The sequence below is a fragment of the Pundamilia nyererei genome, unplaced genomic scaffold (genome assembly GCF_000239375.1).
Source record: "Pundamilia nyererei isolate P.nyererei 1_Seehausen unplaced genomic scaffold, PunNye1.0 scaffold00607, whole genome shotgun sequence".
In the NCBI taxonomy this organism is placed as follows: Eukaryota; Metazoa; Chordata; class Actinopteri; order Cichliformes; family Cichlidae; genus Pundamilia; species Pundamilia nyererei.
The window spans coordinates 57749-63754 of NW_005188008.1; the positions used below are offsets into that span (position 1 = coordinate 57749).

General features: G+C 45.6%; 1 protein-coding gene across 1 annotated transcript in view; it reads left to right on the top strand.

Moving 5' to 3' along the window:
• Window positions 1-611: 611 nt before the first annotated feature.
• The window catches only part of LOC102198981 (gastrula zinc finger protein XlCGF8.2DB-like), a 30698-nt gene continuing 25303 nt past the window's right edge, over window positions 612-6006 (top strand). The window contains exon 1 of the mRNA XM_005754616.1: window positions 612-818. The gene's annotated coding sequence lies outside the window, so the exon portion shown is untranslated. The remainder of the gene's footprint in view (window positions 819-6006) is intronic.

Below are 6006 nucleotides of genomic sequence, written 5' to 3' on the forward strand. Positions count from 1 at the left end.
TTTTCTAGTCTTTGAATGAAGTTGGTTTGGAAACATATTCAGCGATGCTTCATCTCCTGCTTTGCGTTTGTGTGTGCGTCGATTCAGAGGAGACTCAGCAGGGACACACAGAGCCTTCTCCGAGATGCAAACGTGCTCGTGAAGCTCAAAGTCTGAAATGATGAGCGACACCCAGGTCGCTGCAGCTTCCTGCGTCTCAGTACGTCTGCAGACACACCAGATCCACGCCCACCGGACCTTCTTTTATTTACAGTCTATAGTTACTGTTCAGTCTTCCTCTTTGTTTTCTTTTATTTGTGACGTGTGCAAATTAGAATTAGAATTCAACTTTATTGTCATTGCACATGCACAGGTACAGGGCGACGAAATGCAGTTTGCATCCATCCAGAAGTGCTTTAGTGATACAGATATATTACAATATATATTAGCAATAATATAGATATGTGAGTATATTACAGAAAAAGTTCATATTACTGCGTAAAACCCAAACAACAAACTCCAAACACTAAAATAAAACCGGTGACGTTCTCGGCCGGACGTTCAGTCTGCGAGAAGTGGCGGAAGTAAACAAAATAAAGTCGCTTTCCACGTGTGTCTGAGCAGGAAGTGAGTGTGTGAGCTGAGTGTGTGAGCTGCGGCAGCAACGATGCCTTCAGTTCAGTATCTGAGAGAGTTTATCAACGAGCGACTAACTGCTGCTGCTGAACAAATATTCTTGGAGTTTGAAAAAACGATCGTCCAGTACGAGGAAGAGATCGACCGTCAGCGCAGACTGCTGGATATCACCTGGAAACCCCAAATCAAGCTGCACAGGACAGGTGAGTGTCCCTCTGAGGGAGCATCCTGATCACAGCTCTGCGGGACGTTTAACCAAACTTTTGTTTAAAGTGTGACGAAGTAGTGCAGTGACGTCATAAACTCGTGTTTTATTCACATCGTGTTTAACACTTTTCACTAGTTGTGAAACATGAGCTCGTTTTGAACTTGATGGCAGCAGCAGCTCTTAAGGAGGCACCGCCGATCATGTGACCTGTCAGCAGCTCGGTCACATGATCGGCTATATGAGAGAGAGGCTGAGCGTCACCCACGTGCAGAAACAGCATCTGCGTGTTCGCTGTTGTAAGTGAAATGAGTTTCTTTGGTCCTAAGGAGAGTGCACGCTGTCTGCTCCCGTCCATGGGGCGCCGTTTGTAAAGTGCTGAAATTAACGGCAACATTTTTCCACATTTAGCTCAAAGCCTTACAAAAACATGTTTTTTCCAGTAATCTTTTACAGCATATTTGTACCTTTTCATCAAATGTTAAATCTAAATGTTAAATCTATATGTTACAGAAAACTGAATGTTGAGGCTAACATGCAAATTTATTGTACGGATCAACGGAAATACCAAAATAAAAGCTTCCCGAAAACCTCCGGTGCAAAATTGTGTCTGTTCTCCTCCTCACTTCTCCCCGCCATGAGCTGCTTCACTTCTTGCCTACGATCGCTGGACATGTGCTGCAGCGATTGTGAAGTGGAGACTGCAGCTGCTAAGAGTGCACTACTGCTGAACCTTTGGATGGCCGACAAAAACGGATCTTCCGATGTTTTCAGCTAAATCGCCGGACGTGCTTTCTCATGGTCGGGTTATGGCTGAATTCCAGTGGATTGACGGTCCCGCCATAATAAACGTTTCAGCCCTAAACCTAACCTTATCCCTTACCATAACCTTGTTCTTAAACTTAACTAGCAGTTAAATGACGTAAAATAGTGTTTTCCAAATCGATTTTTAGAAAATGAACGAACATGTGTAGATCGAGTCTACACGGTTCTCACGTACTGTCCTTTTTCCGATGCCGTCATTTAGCCGAAAGCATAAAATGTTGACAATTTGTCACCTAGCGAAAATTATTAGGCTTAGGGAGTGAGAACGTGTCTGACCACTACCGGCTCACTTTGCACCGGAGGTTTTCGGAAAGCTTTTATTTTGGTATTTCCGCTGATCCGTGCATGTTAGCCTAAACATTTAGATTTAACATTTAAAATTCTGTTTTAAATATGATAAGTTACAAATATTTCACTAAATGTTGTAAAAAAGGACTTGTTTTGAGCTAAATGTGGAAAAATGTTGCCGTTAATTTCAGCATGTTTCACTTTACAAACGCGCCCCATACCCGTCACCTTCATGCAGGTGTTTGAAACCTTGAAGCTCCTTCAGACCCTTGAACCTGTGACTTTGTGCCGAGCAGAGCTCTGGTTTGCAGACACGTGTGCAGAAATGTGCTGAACGCTCCTGGTTTAGCTCATGTGGAGCTCAAAGACAGGGAGTCTCGTTTTCTTGCCTCTCACCTCTAACCAGTCTCTCAGATGGCCCCGCCCCTCCCTAATCCTGGTTCTCCTGGAAGTAACTTCCTGTTAAAAGGGGAGTTTTTCCTTCCCACTGTCGCCAGGTGTTGTTGTTGTGGTCCCCGCTCTAATATTGTAGGCTGTCACTTATCACCTGATATTAACATATTCTCTAATGTTGCTGTACGAGTAAAGGTGGTGCTGTGGGAGGATCTTTAACAGTCGCCTGCAGGTTATACGTCTTTCTCCCTGTGTGGCGTCTCCTGAGGCAGAGGGCTCTTTTTGACTCGCCGCCCGCAGGTGCATCAGGTTAAGTTGTTTCCATGGTGAAAGTTTTCTGTTGATTGAGTATGAAAAAGTTCATCCCACCATTCTGAAACAACTTTGAGCTGAATGTCAGTCCAGGAGGTGCTGAAGTACTGCACTCACCTGCGCAGGTGCTCTGTGCTCTTCAGTCACTTCAGCTGCAGCGCAGCCATTCAGACGGGGCCTCTGGCCTTCATGCTGCAGTGTGACAGCGTCAGCTGAAGGAGGCTGTGAAGTGGGAATCGTACCCAAACACATCACAGACAGACGGAGCTTTTCAAAATAAAGTGTCAGTTCAAAGACCTGGATGGTATTTTCTGTGTATGCTTTTATTATAAAATATGACAGAAGGGAGGGTGTTGGTGTGGCGTTTTGTTTCCCGGTGTTTGGATCATCGTCAGCGCCGAAGAACAAACTGAGACTTCCAGCTCTGTGTCAGCCTCTGAAACGATTCTCTTTAGCCTGTAGCTTCACAGGCACTTGAAGCCAAATGCAACTGAAGCTTTGGCCAGCAGGGGGCAGAGTCTCACCTGTGTCTGTGCTGCTGCTGCACTGTCTCATGTTTCTGTATTTCTTTTGAGTCCTGCCAACACTGGCACCTTTTCCACCAACATGTTCTGAACACTGTTTACAGCTCTGTAAATCATCATCATCTCATATTCCACCGCAGTCTGTGATCAGGCAGTGAGGGTGGAGACCCAATCAGAGCGAACGGAGTGAAATGTGAGCAGAATCAGACGTTTGCGGCTCTAAGGTTCATGACGAGGTTAAACAAAGGTCGTGCTGGATGGCACCACTGTCTGCAGTGAGATTAAGTGAAGTTTATTTATACACAAAGTGCTGAACAACAATTACAACACAATGTTAACAAGGCGCTATATTAAAAACAGAATTTAGGGTAAAGAAACACAAAAACAAGAGAACCTCTGTCCTGGATTACACAAAGGTTTTAACAGCGTCGGCCGTCCCAGAGCCTCAGGCTGCTGCGAGGCAACGCCGATAGATTGTGAGCGAAGACTGCGAGCAGCAGTGTGTTTGACAAGAAGCTGAGATAAATAGTCTGGAGCTTGCTCGTTTAGTGCTCTGTGTGTAAGTGTGAGAACGAAAATCAACCAGGAGCCAATGTAAAGAAAATAAAAGGGGGAAATGTGAGCTGGCTTCCCAGCATGCATCTGGAAGCGGCAGCTTTTGGTTTTGCTTACAGGCTTACAGACACTAAGCCTGTAAAGAGGGGTTCACAATAATCTAAGTGCGCTCATACAAATGCATGAACACTTCTCCATCTCAGAGGAGACCACAGCTGGCAATTTAGAGATGTTCCTTAAATCAAAGAAACAGGAACGCGAGATTTTATATGTGAGTCCAAGGAGGACTCAAATACTACAGCAAGGTTATGAGCAATGGTCTTTGCAGACTGATTGATACCTGCTAAAGAAAAGGATGTAAAAGGAGAATAACGGTGGACCCAGGGTGTGACCCTGAGGGACCCCACAGGTCAAACAATCAGGGCAGGAGGAGGAGCTGCTCGCCCCAGAATGAGGAAAACCACATAAGTGCTGAGCCAGAAACAGCAGCCAAACCCTGTTAAGTAAAATATTATAACGTACGGTATCAAAGGCAGCGCTGAGGTCAAGCAACACGAGTACAGAGCAGTTTCCTGCATCAGATTTCAGTGGAGTGCTGCTTCTGACGAGCAAACTGAAAGGGATCAGAAATCTGTAGTGTTCATGAGAAAGATCTGAAGAGATTTGTAACAACGTTTTCTAACAATTTGCCAATAAATGGTAAGTTTGAAACAGGTCTGTACTTGCTGGGAGAATCAATTAGGTTTTTAAGTAATGGAATTACCTCAGCATGCTTAAAGTAAGATGGGACACGAGCGTGCCTCGGCGAGCTGTAAATGATGGACAGTAATGGAGATCTCTAACCAGGCTCTCTTTATATGAAACATTAGGCTAACAAAGAGGTTTAGTGCGATTGGACAGAATGAGGTAAATGACTCAGAGCGCTCAGGGCCATCTTCATGAGGGAAAGAATCTGATCTTAAGTCCATCACCTTCACTTTATTTATTTACAGGTTAAACATGTTTAAGGGTTTTGCTGTGTTCCTCTCTCCCTCCAGACGTCCCACAGCAGCAGGTCTGTAAGCAGGAGAGGAGCTCCAGTGTGGACCAGGAGGAACCAGAAGCTCCACAGATTAAAGAGGAACAGGAGGAACTGTGCAGCAGTCAGCAGGGAGAGCAGCTGGGACTGAAGAAGGAGACGGATACCTTCATGGTGACTGCTGCTGAGGAAGGAGAGCACAGTGAACCAGGAGGAGACGGGGAGCAGCTCCTCGCTCACAGCTCTGCTGGAGCCGAGAGTCAGCATCAGGAAGGAGGCAGGAGTGACACATCAGGATCAGAAATCCATGCAAAGACAAAGAATTCTGTCAACAAATCCGGAACCTCAGAGCAGGCTGGAGTTAAAAAGACTGTGACCTGTGACATTTGTGGGAAGACCTTCAAGTTTAAGTCTCACATGGAGCAGCACTACCGGGTCCACACGACTCAGAAGCCGTACGCTTGTCAGACATGCGGGAAATGTTTCATTCAGAGCGGCGTTTTATCCGTCCACATGAGAACGCACACGGGGGAGAAGCCATATTCCTGCGAGCGCTGTGGGAAACGTTTCAGACACAACTGTTCCTTCCTCGCCCACATGAGGAGCCACACGGGCGAGAAGCCATACCCCTGCAACGTTTGTGGGAAGAGATTTGCTGACTCGTCCTCACTGAAGAAACACACGGTCATCCACACGGCAGAGAAGTCGTTTCTTTGTGAACAGTGTGGGAAAAGTTTCAGTGGAAGTAGAATTTTGAAAGTCCACCTGAAAACTCACAGGAAGTGTGAAGCTTGAGCTCTGGCCACAGGAGTCAGGCGACAGATCAGTCCAGAAACATCTTTCAATTCTCAATAAATGTTTTTCTTAGAGCTGTGGCTCTGCGACGTAAAAGGAAGAAAGCAGCGTGACGATGGAGCTGCAGATTTCATTTTGATGAGAGACGGTCAAAGGTCTTTGGTCATGTTTCCCTAGGAGAAGAGAGACTGTTACCTGGATGAATAAAGGAGAGCTGCTGGCAGGTGAATTGTGTGGTGTCACCAAACGCTCCAGGCTGCAGCTTCCTGTGGATTTCAGAGCTGTGACGCCGCTCGCTGTTCAGCTGCTGTCAGAATGATTTTATTTTCTCAACTAAATAAAATGTTGTAATTTGATCCACATGAACCATAAAAACCTCTTCATAACTAATAAGCAGTGTGGGCCTTATTTTCAGGTAAAGCATGTTAATAACCAGAGGTGGGACCAAGTCATTGTTTTGCAAGTCTCAAGTAAGT